The sequence below is a fragment of the Platalea leucorodia genome (genome assembly GCF_965183815.1).
Source record: "Platalea leucorodia genome assembly, chromosome: 4".
Classification (NCBI taxonomy): Eukaryota; Metazoa; Chordata; class Aves; order Pelecaniformes; family Threskiornithidae; genus Platalea; species Platalea leucorodia.
In genome coordinates this window covers 119,890,949-119,908,529 of record NC_138826.1, presented here as the reverse complement: position 1 = coordinate 119,908,529, position 17,581 = coordinate 119,890,949, and positions in this window count along the sequence as shown.

Genomic DNA, 17,581 nt, shown 5'->3' with positions numbered 1-17,581 from the left:
CCACGGGGCAGGCTGAGTCCTCCTGGGTGGTAGATGTCAGGAGACTCCTATTCCTCTCTGTTGACCAGGCAGGAGGCCTGGGGCAACAGATCAGCTTTCAGACTCTGGAAACCCAAACAGGAACCTGAACGGAGATGGGCTTTTTTGGGATCTTTTTCATCCCTTCAGATGGGGATGTTTATAGACAGCGCTGAGTTCCCCTTCTTGGTTAGGCTTTCTAGATCGACCCGAGCAGAGAAGACACGGAGTGATGCAGGGATAAATTCCCCCAGAGCCCTGTCATAGGGCAGATCAGCTGAGTGACTGAGCTAGCAAGTGATGCTGATTCTTCAACTGCTCCTGCAAACTGGTACCTGCTCAGTGGTTTCCTCTGAGGTGTGCCTGACCTGCACCAGTGGAAGGACAGTTTGGGAGTACTGAGTCTGCAGAAGGAGGAGGACAAGGAGCATCTGCACTGACTTCAATGAGTTTAGGGTCAGGTCTACTGCAACTCTCTCTAAAATACACTAAGCTCAGTTAAAATACATTTGCAGCTTGTTCCTTGTTACTGTATGAGGAGAAACCACTTTTGTTGCATAGCCTAAGATCCTTCACAAGGTGTTTTTCAGGTAAGACTATGAAGCAGAAATAATCATCCTCTTCAAAGGCAGTAAGTGTAAGGATGGGGCTGACACACAGAGGTGCTTCCCTGACCCTCGCCCAGCCTGCCATGATTTGCATCCCAGGGACTTGCTGAGCTGGGGTGACACCACTGCACATATACGTTGTGTCAGAATGGCATGGCCATAAGGGTAGCAGACAGCAACAGGCCTGCCTGCAAGAATGACACCACCAAAATCTAGAGATTTGCACAGCAAGGAGAAGAGGTTGTTACAGTGATCATATAGCATCATGGGGACGTTCAGAAAACAATAAGAGATCATCAGGCCATTCAAATTCAGGCTTGGTTCAGAAGTGCAGACCATTTGCTGCTATATTGATGGAGAAGAGAGCTTTAGACATGTTTCTTGGGCGCAGCTTGCTTTGGCCAAATGAAGGATTGGTCTGTGTAGCACTTATTCCCAGGAATGAAAAGGCTCTTTTCCCAAAAACGTAATAGTGTATAGCTAAAAGATAAGCCTTTTGCTGTGAGGAAATATTTGGTGACCTGGGTGAATCCTGTCTCGTCCTCTGCTTTCATCCCAGGGAGGAGAGCCCGTGGTTGCCCCTCTGGCAGAGGTGCTCTTATCCAGAGGGATGGTGTTCCCACGCGGGGGTCCCACCGCTGCCTCTGCATGCCCCTGCCTGGTGCTGCTATTTGGGGATGTGCCAAAGCAAAGGACAGCACTGAAAGGCCAAGCTCTAACAAGATTAACCTTTCCTTCGTGTAAGCTCTGGCAGTTCCTATGACGAATAAAACACAGATGTATCAAACAAGACAGACTAAACAGAGCTGCAGGGAGCAGTTTCCTAAGAGGGCATGCCAGGAATGAGGGACATGCGTGCCACCATCCATCATGAAATCCTTCATGTGGGGAGTTGTCCTAGGGAGACATGGGATACAGCTCTGAAGGGCTGTATTTGGCCCCTTTAGCCACAGGATTAAACCCCATTTGCTGTTTTTGCAATCACCCACGACTGCAGCAAGCAAGGCAGGGTACCATCAGCTACCAACCCAGCCTCACTCATTGCTCTGCATCAAAATTATAGTCAATCACACAAGAAAGCATTATATCAGTGCTCACGACAGGGATCAGATTGGGTTATAACACTGACCCTGCCCTCTCCTAATTTAAAATGCCCGATTTCTCCCAATTAATGTTTCAAAGCTGCATTTTATATGCTGTGTGCGGGAGCTAGGTATTTACATACCCATCCCTGTGTCTCTCCACCTAAAGAAAATACAGTCTCCATGCATATTACATGCTTGGACCACTGTCCAGGATTACAAAGCTACAGCACACCGAGCCCTCCTCTCCTTTCAGGGAAATCTCCTAATCAAGGGACGAGTCCTGAATAGCACCCAAGGACAAAGCAACTCTGCTGCCTGCTTCAGACCTGACACCATGCCAGCGTCCTCTTAAGAGTAAGATGTTTGCAGGTGACAAATAGGAGAGGGAAAAAGGGAGCGTAATGGGGGAGGAGCTGTTGGGGAAAAAAAGAAAGCAGCAGTGCTCATTAGAGACGCAGGGAAATGATGCCTTTCATACCTGCTTCGCTCCCTTTTGCTCCTTCCATTCTTCAGACAAATGAGATACCCACGGTGCACGCAGCGCGCTGGCGTGCTTCCTCAATTATTAATGGGAGATGCTTTGTTTTATTTAATGCCATGGTTTTGATTAGTTTATTCTCCTGGGACATTTCCCCCCCCCCTCGTCTTCTTGTTTCCCCCTCCTTTCTCTGGTCTACCTTTAATCCATTTTTTTTTCTTGCAGTAACGATGCACCTACGTTGCTGCTTCTGCCACCAGGTGCTTTGCTAACACGGGCTCAGGTGAGTCAGGCAGGCACGACGTTTCTCCAAAAGGCCATATACTGCCAGAGCCCCTTCTTGGGAAAGAGTGAGGCTTGCTAGAAAATAATGAGAACTGGCAGGTCTGATGATCCAAAGCCGAGAAACATATGCCTGGCCTGCCTCTTTCATCTCTGTAATTGGGTTTTTCCACTCCTGTCAATTAGGGCTTTTTTTCTCTTCCTTCTGCCCCAGCGTGCCTCCTTTCGCAGAGCACAGTGTGAGTGTCTGAATGGCTGATCACAAGGGTGGCCCTGGGGTAGCTGGCACCGGGGCAATGCGCAGAGGTAGGTTTGAATGGGATCACAGGAGCCCGCTGGAAAATCCTACAGTTACTTTGACAGGAGAGGGAGAACTATTTCTGCCAGAGAGAGATGACATCTCTGGGTACATGGAAGTGGAGGTCTTATTTTCTCTTCTTGTCTCCAGAACAGCCTGGGTGCTACGTGATGACATATTTAAAGACAAGGCAAGGTTTTTTTCCTACTTCCACTTCCAGACATGAAGTTTATTCCCAGCAGTGTGCTTACAGGGGATTACTTAGCTACAGGAAAGCCCCCTGCTCCTGCGTTGGTGGTCAAAGAGGGGCTTAAAATAGGTAGCATCTTTTGGGAGAGCAGTCTCTGCAGAGGATGACTTGTTACCTCCCCTAGATTTGACCCTGCACCTTTTCTCTAGCCCTGGCCCCAGCTCTCGATGCCCAGGGCCATGGGGCTGCAGGCAGCAGGCAAGCCTGCCTGCCGGAGCCAGGGGAAGCCTGCCGTAATACAGCCTGGAGGTAGGAACCATCCACCCAGTGGGTTATAAAGACAAGCCAGGTAGAAAACATATTTCTTGCTATTATTTATGTTTCTCAAGCCTATTAAAAATCACTGACTTCTTTCCATGAACGTGTCTCCTAGTGGGAAAATGTCAAACTCAACAGTTTAAGAGTCAGTGAGAAAGGTGAGGGCTACATTTTAAATTCTGCCAAATAATTTCAATAGCTCATCCTGTTGAGCAGGACAAAAGCTCATTGCTTTCACCTCCCATCGCAAACAGCAGCTCATTTCAAAGAGGAATTCAGGGCAGGGGACCTCAGCTGCCAGGCTGGAGGTGGTGACGCTGTGTTGGCTGCAGCAGTCACCACCGCGGTCACCAGCTCAGTCACCCCTCTGCACGCACTGTTACAACTGGAAAACATGGAGAATTTTTTCCATGAAGTGGATTTGAAGATATTTTTGTCCCCTAAACCAAAAAGAGGTAAAAGCTATTGACTTGGAAAAGTACTTCAAATTTCACATTGCTTAACATGATCTTTTTTTTTCCCTCTTTTTTATTGGAAAGATTATTTGAAAAAAAATTTTTTCTTATTTTTCATTTTTCTTGGCAACTGCAAAACAAATTTCAAAAAAAAGGGCTACTTAAACATCAGTGTATCCAAAAATTTCAGTTACAAATACAGCTGCAGAAAGCTGACAAACCCCTTCCTTCTTCTTGCTCTCCACTTGTACTTTTTGATCTGGTGTTCAGAAGTCTGCTGAAAACTTTTGATATTTTGTGACTTGGGACAGACGTGAGCAGCCAGAGAGAGGCTGCCCAAGGACCCTTCCAGACCATGCATCTTAACACCCGGGTGCTTGCAGTTATGGATCCAGCAGGGTCCAAACCCTCCACAACTGTCCAAATGAAAGGATACTGATTTTCCAGAGAACTGGGCTATATTACAGATATTGTAGCTAAGGCTCTCCTCTCTTAACCAAATACAGTGGAGTCGCAAATTAGACTTAAAAGGTTGCTTTGTATGTTATATAAAAAAAAAGCTGCATGAATTTCACTGCCGGGCTGTGCCCAGAAGGGGCACACAAGGGCGGGTGGCTGTGCCCGGCTGTGTGTGCAGGAAAGGAGACAGCACACACGCTCTTTATACTTCACCAGTTTTTCACCTGGAAAAATGCTGAAATGACCAAGTACTATCGTATTTCATATAATACTCATCTTTGCACAACTAAATAGGTTTATCGGAGCAGCTGTCAGCATCAGACGTCTGGGGGTAGTTATATGTCAGCCTGGCTGATAAAAAAATGTGGTCAGATTCAGGAAAGACAAATTATTTCACAAGCCTCAACACCAATTAAACGCGTGTTTCATTTTCAAAGAATATATTGCAGTACAAAGAGTGAAGGGCATATTGCTGGCTGCCGCCTTGTCTGTATACGTGATTTTCCCCCTGCTCTGCTCCTCACCAGAAGCAGTAAGGGCAGTGCACCAGCAGACGAACACGGCTCCCTGCCCAGACCTTTGCCCTGAGCACACTGGCAGAGATGTGCTGGTTTCCCAGCCGTTGATGGGCACCGCGAAGAGGAAGCGTGATTTGGAGAACGTGAAAAAGGGGCTTCCCAGCATTGAGAACCAGAGTAATTAGTGTTTCTGAAGAATGAACTCCAAGGAGTCTGTGACTGAGAACAGAGACGCGCCGATGTGTCGTTTAATCAGGGCAGAGAAACGAACAGATCCACAGAGTCTGTATGGATCAAATTCTACTTGGATGCTGCGACTGAAATTATGCCGGACTCTGTTGAATCTTGAGGAATTATTCTAATATTTTAAGAAAAAGTGCCCTACGTGCAGGGGACTGACACCTCTCCAAATCTTATGGGAGCAGGTGAAAACGAGAGAAAACTGAATACCACAGCTGAGATCTTCTGCTGATACACAACAGTACAGCTAAGAGAAAATCTTTGAAGTTACTTCAAGGTAAACCAGCTGTTCTTGCTGGCCACTCCACCCAGCCACCAGGAACCCAAAGCAAGAGCCACAAAATCAGGTTTTAAGCTGAAGCTCTACAGCTATCAGAAGACAGTGGCTTGAATAATAAGCTCAGTCTTAAAGCTCTAGCTGGTGTCATGCTGCCAACCCGTTCTTCACAAAGTGATGATCCACATAATTAATTTTTAAAAATTTGGTAATGAAATAGACTATATAAGTTGAAAATCTAACCCTGAATTTTCTTTAAGAATAAATGAAGGCGTATTATTAGCTGGAAGTATTGGGTCTTTAGATCATTTACACCTTTTAAAATACATATAATAATTTTATAATGCTTTACATTTGCTGTCCCTCCCAAGCTTTCTTATTTATTTTCTCTTCCTCCATCATCTCAATTATCATAGAAAGTGGATAAAGGCCAGCAAAGACAGACACAGCTTACGACATCTCTAAATGCCCAGGAGGTAAGTCAGTCCCTGGGGAGGCAGGAGCCTCGAGGTCAATGCAAATTTCGAGCAAAGCAGAGGAGGGACCAGCACCTGGCTCTTTCACGCTCAAGAGAATGATCTAATTGCTGGCTGTTAGTTCTCTATATGACTCAAAAACCTGGCTGTGCCCAGTGCCTTTTTCTTTTACCAAATCTAAACCCAGGACCTAATCATTGGAAGTTGGAATTAAATGCTTAAAAGGTGCTGTATATCTGGTTGTAAGCAATAGTCAGGGGACGAAATCTGACTCCGTCCTTTATCGCTTTATCTCGTATATAGGTTGCATGCCTGAAGCACAGCTACCCAGCTTATGTTTGTTTGGGCACAACAGCCCCAGGGTTTTCTGTCCCCGTCCTCAGGCACATCAAATTCTGCTTTGGCAATTAGATCGGTTATCCAGAAGAGGCGTTACTGCTGCTCCATGAACTGCAAACGTCTGTTTCACAGTTAGATTCCTGCTTTCCAAGGCCATGATGCCTTCCTAAGAAGTGCCCCCAGATTCCCAGGTCACATCCCCTTCATTTCTTGCCAGTCTCAAGGAGCTCCCTCGATCTCACTTGTCCAAGTGCTGACCCTAACCAAATTCTGACCCCACAGGAACCAACTTCAGTGAGATGGGGGATATCAAAAACACACAACATGCAGCTTTCGTAGAAATGGAAGGCTCTGCCATCTCCTTCACCCTGTACCAACTCTTGCTGAATAAGATTCAATGTGCAATAGCCATAAAAACAGTAGAGAGGTTGATTTCCCACTGTACTTCCATTTTTATCTCCTTTCCAGCTTGCCTGAAATCCTCCGATCAGCTTCACTACGTCTTGACAGCTCCAGCATCTCAGTGGCAAGAGAAGGGGCCCATTGAGAGACGACTGATACCTTCCTCACGGTAAACCCTCCCACTCAGTGTGGGCCTCCCAAGTCTCTGCTGCCTGCTGGTGAGTCCTGTCCGTGGCGGATGGTGAACCTGGGTGCCTGGAAGGGGCAAGCAGGGGGTCTGAGAAAAGCCAAGTGCTGGGCATTGCCTGGGACAGCAGTGTGCACCGCAAACCCATGGCAAAGCTTTGACTCCTCAGCCTCCTCTCCTAGCAGCCGCGGTGCCCGTTGCACTCCCTTGAGATGCAGCTTCTTCTTTCCATCCTGAATAAACACAGGAAGGTCATGCTGTGCTCGTGGCAGCAAGTTAAATGAAACATTGGCGTTTCATAACTGAGAAATGCGTAGACACAGGAGGCAGCGGGGAAGGAATGGCTTTGAAGTTTAGCTAGTCAATGCGTCCCTCTGTTGTTTTGCTGTTTTTTTTTTTTCTTACACTCATTTTTCTCTTTTTAAATATATGTATTTTAGATGGTTGTGTAAATAAATGAGGACCTGGGAGAGGATCTGCCACAGCATAGAAAGAAAAGAAATTTCTATGCACCAGACAAAGAAATAAGCCATGAGAGTACATTGCACAGCCCCCTCTCTCGGTGGCAGTCATTAATAATACGAAGCCAGAGCGGTGGTGTTTGGATGTTCACACCTTTCCACACTGCACTTCACTGCACCCTGGTGTACTTAGTGTTTGCAGCTCCTAACTGAAATTTTTCTCATGCTCAAAAGCCCTAGGGAGGAAACGCCAAGAAAGGAAAGCTCTCCTACTTGCTACCAATCCAAAGTTCAGGGGGAAGCCACCCAAAACCCTTCCAGTTTTTCAAAAAAGCTGTAGGGTGAAACATAAAGTGCTCCTCCAGGATCTGACGTCCCAGGAGTTAATAGATATTCTGCAATAATTTGGGATAAAAGAAAAAGAAGCAGGGAAAAAAGCGGTAGGAGGAAAGAGATTCTTGCTCTATTCCACAAGATTATATTTGTTTCCCAACTGAATTAAAAATCAAAGCAAAATATATTCTCTTCAAATGAGAACAATTTTTTAAACTGTCTTTCCAGATTTCTGGCATTTAAAAAAATCAACACAAGGAAAAAGAAAGTGTTAAATTACTTAAAACAAACTGAGCAATGTGTAGCTGAGATCATTCGGTGCTGCGATAGACATGGTACTTAATCTTTTATATCTTCTCCTTTCAGACTGGAGACCAGAGAAGAAAAAAAATGCTCATTAGGTGATGAAGAGTAAATCAGAACTGTTCCAGCACTGGAGCTCGATGCATTCGGTGAGATTTTAAGGTCATCTTGCTCCACAGAAAAGGAAATGATTACAGGAAATATGACACTTCATGCTTCTGCAGCTGGATTAAGTGTTTTATTACTTACCACTGAGGACACTTCTGTTTGACACAAATATATTTGTTAGAGTATTTTATTGAATTACAGCAAACATCTGAATTCAGAGTGGGGCTATTGAGAAGTTAAATGTAAGAAGAATTGACATTACAGGGTCTCAGCAGCAGTAAAGCTGTAATCAGTTTTGACAGATCTTACTCATGTGCTTTAGGCTCAATGAGAAGCTGTTCAGATACCACCATAGTGAAGCAGAAAGGAATGAAATATCAGGAGCTCCCCAGAAACGCAGCACTATGGAGAAAGGCTCTCCAGAGATGCTTCTCCCTATTCTTCAGCAGCAGCACTACAAAACTGAGGGCCGTAGGTAAATAACCAGTAAATACTTTGGTATTTAGAAAGATTTGGCATATTTGTTAATAGTCCTGCCTCCTAACCTTACATGACTGCATGGACAGCTTATCTGTCACTTTCATAGGATCATAGAATCACAGAAGGGTTTGGGATGGAAGGGACCTTTAAAGGCATCCAGTCCATCCCCCTGCCATGGGCAGGGACATCTACAACCAGATCAAGGTGCTCACAGCCCCATCCAGCCTGGCCTTGAATGTTTCCAGGGATGGGGCATCTACCACCTCTCTGGGCAACCTGTGCCAGTATTTCACTGCCCTCGTTGTAAAAAATGTCTTCCTTATATCCAGTCTGAATCTGCCCTCTTTTAGTTTAAAACCATCACCCCTTGTCCTATCGCAACAGGCCCTACTAAAAAGTCTCTCTCTATCTTTCTTATAAGCCCCCTTTAAGTACTGAAAGGCCGCAATGAGGTCTCCCCGCAGCCTTCTCTTCTCCAGGCTGAACAACCCCAGCTCTCTCAGCCTTTCCTCACAGCAGAGGTTTTCCATCCCTCCGATCATTTCTGTGGCCTCCTCTGGACCCGCTCCAACAGGCCCATGTCTCTCTTGTGTTGGGGAGCCCAGAGCTGGACGCAGGGCTCAAACATACAACATAAAACTTTACAACATAAGCTTCTGGCCCCCAAAGCTGTAGACAAATGTAGGTAGAAAATAAAACAATCCCACTGAATGTTTTTCAAGCTGTTTTTTTTTAAGGCTTGTTTCATGAGTTCTGTAATTCTCATTTGATTTTTTGAATGTTTGGGACCAATAACTTTAGGTCCTTGATTTTGCTGTTTCTGGCAGGAGAATTAAGAAGAGCTGGTTGCTGGTGCCTGCAGTACCCCAAGACAGCGTGCAACAGCCTGGCAGGACCAAATCCCAGGTAAGGGCAGCTGAAAGGCAGTGGCCGGTTCTTTTCTTCTCCCTTGGACATTAGATGCAGGAAGAGAGGTATAAACAATCACTGGCACCTCCCCACCAACAACGGGGGATCCCCAGTGGGATCCTCTGCTCAGATTTAAGTGATTTTTAATCCTAGGCTGGAAGAAAATGATATTCAGCAACAATTAGACCAGTCTTCTGTAATGATGTGGGGTGCAATATGACCCCATTTATTGTCAGCTCTCACATGAGAACTATTGTGCAAGGAACACTTTTCACATCTGCAGTCTGTAGGAGGCATTTTCCAAGGGTTAAAGGATTCTTGCTCATCACAGGACAATGAATTTCCCAGAGGAATGTTCTCAGGCTCATCCCTTATTCCCTTCATTCTGCTTTATAGTCCTGGGAGTCATCAGAGCACAGGTACATCTCGAGTCATTTTTGAAATACCATAGGAATTGCACAGCTGAGATTACTTCCTCCCTCTAGCATGCAAATCACCCCTAAAAGGGTTTTCCTGGAAAACAATTCCTTACATTTTTTCCCAAGGGTATGTGCTCTTTATTTGTCGGGGATCAAAATGTTTATGTGATGATGCATAACAAGCTATTTAAACCTAGAGTACTTTGAGATGGCAGCAGCTTTTTCTCCTCTTCCCTTAATTTTTTCTCATTCTTTTTACCCACTCACAAGACCTCCACTGAACCATAAACTCAGAAAAAAATCTTTAAATGGTTGTTCAATGTCTCAGTGTGCTGAAACAAGCCAGTTTCTCTGCAAAATTCACTTAGGCAAGAGCTGATTACCTGTAACTTCTTGTTGTGGAGAAGTTTTTCTGTTATAGACTCCTTGGACTTTTATTTTCCCTACTGAAAGTTTGCATGTAGTCAAGAGTATCTCTTGCAGTGAGCTCCATCCCACCTGGGTTCAGTGGTGCAGGATTATCCTCAGATGTCTGCTACGTTTCTGTTGAAGTCTCTTGGCCATAAACATGTCCTTTAAGTCTCCATCCAGAAACGAGCAGCCCGTGCCAGATGTATGAAACTAGGTACTACAGATTTGGTTCTAATGAAAAGTCCTCTTAAAGTATCCAAACCCCTTGTGTAGTCAACAGAAAGGGAAAGGTGTCTTGGAAGATTTCCAGGGATCAAACCCAGCTGAGGACCCTCACTTGACTGCATCTCTCTGGAGGCAGACACAGGTGGTTTCTTCCAAGGTTAAATGTCCTTCTAGGTGGTGATGTTAGATGCACGCTCATGTTCCAGGTATTTTGATAGGAATTAAAGGCCCAGACCCGGGTCACTAACAAATTGCAACTTGGTCATTCACATCAGGACCGAGATTTACATAACTAAGCAAGAGCTTTGGTGTCCACTGTACAGAGCGTTTCAAATTCTCTAATTGTTTCTGAATTCAGACAGACTGCCAGCTCTTTGGGTTGGGTCTTCTGCCCGGTGCCAAATGCGTAGGCTGTGCTAGCATGGAAGGAGCTGCTCCATTGACTAACGCCACAGGGGGTCCTTCCTCCAGACTTTGTTTTGTTGCTTCACAAAAATAAAACTGTTTACAGTTCAGGCAGGATTTTTAGTTTCTGGAAGCCTCCCTCAAAATAAAGCTGACTGATAAAGTTGTGCATTGTTTTTTCCTGGTGTTAGCCACCCCGAGTCAAAGCCACTGGAAATGATAGCACCGTGTAGATGAGTTCAAGGGTCTAATGCACCAAAGGACCTGTGTGTACAGCTCTTTTTCTCCCTTACAGGAGCAAAGTCATATTCTTTTTTAGTTTCCTCTCTGGAGAGAGCTTTATTTAAAATTCTGTTTGTACATCTTTTTTTTTTCTTTAGTACCTTTGGGCCTTGAGAAATCTGGAAGCTCAAGAATTCAAACTTCAAGGAGGTTATTTAGAAAAACTTCAGTGTGCTACAGCATTTTGTAAACCCCAGATGCAGGCTGGTGCCTTTGATTACTGATACATGCCATTCAGACTCTGCCTCCGTCTAACATTTTTTATTTCCACATTATTTGGCGAAAAATTCCCCATCCAGCAGTTGCCTTGTGAAGCAGAAAATGCTGATGTTTGTGTCTGTTGCAATGCACCTCCGGCAGAAAAAACAGAGGCTCTGTGCAAGGAAATCTTAGTGTTGTCAGCCCCTCCTTTTCAGGTAGAGTATGCACCTATATCACATTTTTATCACTGTAGGTTGGTCTCAGCAGAGAATAAAGAGCTTAAATTTATGGCTTGCCTGACTGTGGTTGTCCCCTGCAGCTCATTTGACTATTCATCATGCTCCACACCGTCAGCCCTCCATACAGCTGAGGATGTCACCTATCGGAGGACAAACCCTTGGTCATGTTATAAATTTAACATGATGCATTAAATATCTGTATTATTATAATACTGACATAAGGTATTTTATATATATTAAATCTCTAGAACTCCTTGCAAAGAGATTTTGACTGTCACATCCTGCTCAGGTCGTAGCTCCAGTAATTACACGATATTCCTGTCATACCGGAGCAGAGCTTCAACTGGCTGAAAAGCCAAAATCAATGCAACGCCACTCCTGCAGCTCTGCCGATGCACAGCGTGATGGACTGGCAGCATCTTCCTCCCCTTCATCCCATACGAGCAGCACTGCGGGCTTACTCCAGCTCTCCAGAGGCTGAACCCAAGCTCAGTGTTACCCGCATGCCTCAGGTGGCACAGCTCATCAGCCAGGGGAAGGGGGTTTGAGCCTGGCTGGCCACAGAGAGGCCAGGAAGCTGTGAGGCCACAGGTACTTTGGCCTGGCTGCAGACAGAGAAGATGCCATATCACTTTGACTCCACAGCCGTGCTCCGGAGTGGGTGTCCATGCTCTCCTGTTGCGTGCCTTAAGCACCTGCGTGATGCCAAGACACCAGTATCCACTACCTGCAGACACTTTTGAGTTGTTTTCTCCTTTGAAGATCGTGCCACCTCATAGAATCATAGAATCACAGAATGGTTTGGGATGGAAGGGACCATTAAAGGCCATCCAGTCCAACCCCCCTGCAATGGGCAGGGACATCTACAACCAGATCAGGTTGCTCACAGCCCCATCCAACCTGGCCTTGAATGTGTCCAAGGATGGGGCATCTACCACCTTTCTGGGCAACTCCTTCCAGTGTTTCACCACCCTCATTGTAAAAAATGTCTTCCTTATATCCAGTCTGAATCTACCCTCTTTTAGTTTAAAACCATTGCCCCTTGTTCTATTGCAACAGCCCCTGCTAAAAAGTCTGTCCCCATCTTTCTTGTAGGCCCCCTTTAAGTACTGAAAGGCCGCAATGAGGTCTCCCCGCAGCCTTCTCTTCCCCAGGCTGAACAACCCCAGCTCTCCCAGCCTTTCCTCACAGCAGAGGTGCTCCATCCCTCCGATCATTTCTGTGGCCTCCTCTGGCCCCGCTCCAACAGCTCCCTGTCCTTCCCGTGCTGAGGACCCCCGAGCTGGACGCAGGGCTCCAGGTGGGGTCTCCCCAGAGCGGAGCAGAGGGGCAGCCTCCCGCTGTTGCTCCTCAGGCCTTGCCCCAGAGAAAGCCCCATGGTATCCCAAGCCGTGCCTCCGCTGGTGAGCCTGGGGTGCCCTGCCGCGGCAGCAGTGTTGCAGAAGGATGGCACTACAAGGGCAGCAGCAGTGCTGAGCACTGCTGGTGCTTTCCATAGGCGCAGCCCAACAGCATGGAGGTCTCTGCCAGGAATATTTTCTTGACCTGGGCTGCCGTATAACCTCCAGCCATCCCCACCCCTAGCCCCCACGCAACCCTGCAAGCAGGTATTACCTGAGATGACACTCCCCACTGGCACTTAAAATGGGACGAGATGAGATAGCAATGTTTAGGCAACTCAAATCTGCCAAAGTCCTTACCTAAACAAGCTCAAAAGGGGAATCCATAAAAGCAAGACAGGTACCAAACTGAAGGGCAAGGAACGTGATGAGGCACTGCAGCAGGCTGCTCCAAGCGGTTGTGAAATCTCCACTCTTGGGGATATTAAAAATTCAGCTGGATGAGGCTGGAGTGACCTCCCCTAAGCTGGCCCTGCTTTTAGGGTGCATCAGAGACACCCAGAGGTCCCTTCCAATCTGAATTAGGCCACAAACCCATGATCACAGATGGGATAAGTCAAGATGAGGCCCACCCCTCCAAAAGGTGGGGAGGGAATGATATTCATCTCACCTAGTGTCATGTCATGGTTTGATTTTCCAGAGAGAAGCCACAGCTTAAACCCAAGTGTATTTATTTGATTTTCATTAGCCAGGCACAGAAATAACCCATGTCACTTGAACTCTCCTCTTGCTTTTCAGTTTTACAGATTTTTCTCAGAAAGCTTCTGAAATCTAGAAATATTCCCAGGCAACCTTCCAAAACTCAGAAAGCAGAGAATATTGAACATCATTTTCCTTCCTCTAGACTATCATCTCATCAATTTTAATCACCAGGGAATATATTTTCAAAGTGGCACTCAGAGGCAGACAAATCACATTAAAAAGTAAGGGGATTTCCATCCCTAAATCACCATGACCAGCTTTAAATCATACCTGGAGGTGGCTCGTTTTTCTGTCCAGGCAAAGAGCAAGGCCGAGGGAAAAGCTCCAGGTGCAGGAACAAATCTGAAGCTTTCTTTCTTGAGGAACCCACTTTCTTTGCACATGTCTAGGAAGGACGGCAGGAGCAGCTGGGACCTGGGTCCCACAGGACTTCTGTATAACCTGGTTTTTGCTACCCATTCCCTGAAGTACCCACTCCACACATCATCAGAGTCTCTTTGGTTTTCTAACGTAGGGTGAAAGAACAGATGTTAACTCTGCAGGTCCACGCCTATATAAACAATACATCAGCCGAAATGGCATCTGTCTACTCGTTGCTGCAGACAAGATGTCAACTTAATTGGTGTTCTGGACTTGCGTTCTCACACTGCGTTTTTGTTCTAATTACACCTCATTAATTTTTGCCTTCTAAACTATTACAAAATGGCAATGAGAAGCCCAGATGCAAGTATATTCACCTCCATTTTTCATGCACATTCATATTTTTTTCATTCTGGGTACGTGATATACGCAACATACAGACACCAGAAGACTTGATACCAGAAGCTTAAGACCCAAACGCAAAAGCGTTTAGTCTGTTGGCTTCCCACTGAACTCAATGGGCTGTTCAGAGTCTCCACAGGAGCAAAGAGCTGCAATGGTTGGCTGAATTGGAGCCTCAAGGAGGGGGCCAGGACCACACAGTGAGCTAGAAAGAGTGTCAAGAATAAAACCCAGGAGCTTCTTGGCTCCTTGTTCCCCATTCAGGATACGGGAGCAGGCTCCTCTCTCCACTGATTTCACATGAGAGCAATAAGGGATGACACTAGGAGGCTACATGCATGATTGGGAGATGGCTTTTGCATCTTTGCATTCACAGTGACTGATGCTCCAGGAGAAAATATTTGAAGAGAGGGATGCAACCAAATCTGAACACAGATATCTAATTGAGAGGAAATAAAACAGAGCCGCACAAGGAACTAGGCTGAAAGCTAAGATCTAAAAATAATAAAATACATAGGTCACAATATTATTTGGTACAGCAATATGCAATTAAAACAATGGACTTCTGGGAATGTGACATCTGTACATTTGCAGGAGTATTAACTACTTTGTATGAGGCTTAACGCCGTATTTCCCCAACCCTCCTTACAAAACAGAAATGTTAAAATACATAAAAAGGAAAACTGAATTTTTAACAGAAGAGACTGTTAAAGTGGCTGTTCATGACACAAAGCCACTCCTTAAAGCATTTTTTTAGCACAAAGGAAAAGAACAAACTACATATATGAGATGGTCCAAATCGGCCTCTGCTTTTCTTAAGGAATTATCTTGAGGCAGTTTTCCCCTGGCGCACACACAAAACCTCACGCTGCACGAGCCGTGCTTGTACTACTGTGGACTCAAGCCACGTTTAAACACAATGGAGAGCGCTGGAGCTACATGGGCGCAGGGCACCATCGGCAAACATCTCCAGCACCGCTCCTAGCAACTTCTGAAAAACATTGACGTTCGCACTGCCTGCAGTGAAAATATTTCTGAACTTAAATATCAGGTGAGATATTTCTGAACTGAATTCAGTGCTCTTTCCATGAGCTAACCCCTGTCTCACATGAGGTGAAACACAATAATCAGTTAGTCATGGCTGGAAGAAGGATCATGCATGTCTTCTACACAATATTGTACACAATTATTGACATTTTCAACACAATAGTGATTTTTAGAAGTTCCTTGGCTGAATACTGGCCTTTATGAAAACAGCTGCTTTGAAGGAGTTGTATGTACAAAACACCTTCATTGAATAGCATCGCTTAACTATTCAGGCATTTTTTTAGATGCTTTCCTCTTATTTGGAAGCTTAGATATTCCAAATATCTTCAATTTTAAATTAGCCCAAGTATAGGGATGCCATCGTTGCTGCATATGAACTCAGTGATAACAAAATTCAACTACAAACTCAGCCCAGAATCCAGAATGAAACACAGCAGAGTTTGCTAAAATCTTTAGGAATTAGAATAACTGCTGACAAAAACCCCTTATCTTTTCCTGAATGCACGATTGCACAAATCCAACTCAAGGTGAGAACAAGCAGATTTGGGAGAACTTCTCTGACACATGCTAGTTATCAAGGGCCTATAAAAAGGCTCTTCTGAAACATTTCTCAGGTCTGAAAGCTTGCAGCAAAAGGACGAAAAGGCTATGAGCTATTGAGGCTTAACCCCCTCTCATATTCCTAGTAGCAACCCTACGTATCATGACAAGTTAAAAACTGGGAACAGAAAAAATACATGGCCTCAGAAAGCCACAACTTAGTGTAGCCTGGCATTACCAGAAGGGTCCTTGTTTTGTCATTTGTGGTATTAAACAGTATAAAACTCATTTGAGTAGTCGCTGGATGGAGGCAGATTCCGATTCTTTCAAATTTGGAAGTCTCTGCTAATGTCCAAATTGTAAAATACTGCACCAGTAGTTTTTTCAGTTTAATCTGACTGGAGTTGGAATGAAATCTTTAGAAGAAATCATGGATTGATAGAGGAATGAATCATTGACTGACAGAGGAATAAATCATGGATTGGTAGGAGAGGAAGCCCAAGACTGCCCTAATCAAGAACAGTAGCGTGGGTCTATGGGGGATTGTATGGGAAACAGTGCATGGGACCAAATGGGTCCAAATGCTTCATTTACATGGACAGATGATTCTCAAATGCTTTGTTGTAAGATCAGATGGGCACTCCTTAGACTAGTGAGGAACAAAGAGACTCAGGCTATTGGAAAACAAGGATGCTCTTATGAAATTTTGACATCTTCCTCCAAAAGCCCTTGAAATGGCAGATGGAAAGGCAGGATCCATTGTACATGCCTATTTGGATGGGCTCAAAGAAAGAGCGATGCTTTCTCCAGAGAAAATAGGTGATGCAGGATTGCTGGTGTCAAGGTGATCTGCTGCTGGATTTTCTTCCATTTCACTGGGTAAGTCAGTCAACTTGGGTCAAGAGATATCTTCTGCGTAGCAGACCAGTCACTCCTTGGCCGGCTGCTCTTGCCCCTGTCTTGGGGCATTCCGATGCTGGGGAAGGCAGGCCAGCACAACTGGAGCTGGAGATTCGACTGGGAAGCAGCAGGTTGGATGATCAGCCAAAGTAAGGACAAGAACATCTGGGCCAGCTTGCTGCTGTCAGGATGGCACAGCCTGGACCTGCCAAGGATTTCAGCTGAGCCTGCTTAGAGACACAGAGCACACCTCTGAGCCTGCAGCAAAAAAGAGCAGCTGAGGTTCTCCATTTATGGGAGCAAACCTCTGTCTGGCAAGAGAACCCATAGCACTTACCAGCTTCATTAAAGATATCCTCACTTCAGCCTTGGAGGATTGAAAACCCAGCACAAGGGGCACCGTGCCCTGTGGTCGCAGGAAGAACATATGTTTCCTCCTGACGGAAGAGTGGCAGTAGCATCTCAAATTTGCCTCGAACCTTTTCCCAATTATCAAAACCAGGCTGTGTGAAAAGCCCGTCTGTACGCTAAGCCAAAAGCATTTTGCACCTAAAAGTTGTTTTAAAAAAGATCAGTACCTTTGGACTAAGGGAGTTCTCGAAATCAGCAATCCAAGATGAACTGAAGGAACAGTTCTTTAATCCCAAACTACGTATATAAAGAAGTAAATTCATATTGTGGTTGAGGCCACAAAAACACCAAAAATGTCAGTAGCTGAAATGCAGTTCCAGCTGCAGGCAGGACTGCAAAAACAACTCCTTGCTACAAGGAGCAGAAACTGCTGTAAGTATTCTAGCCTCCTTTTTAATTTGCTGGTTTTCAAG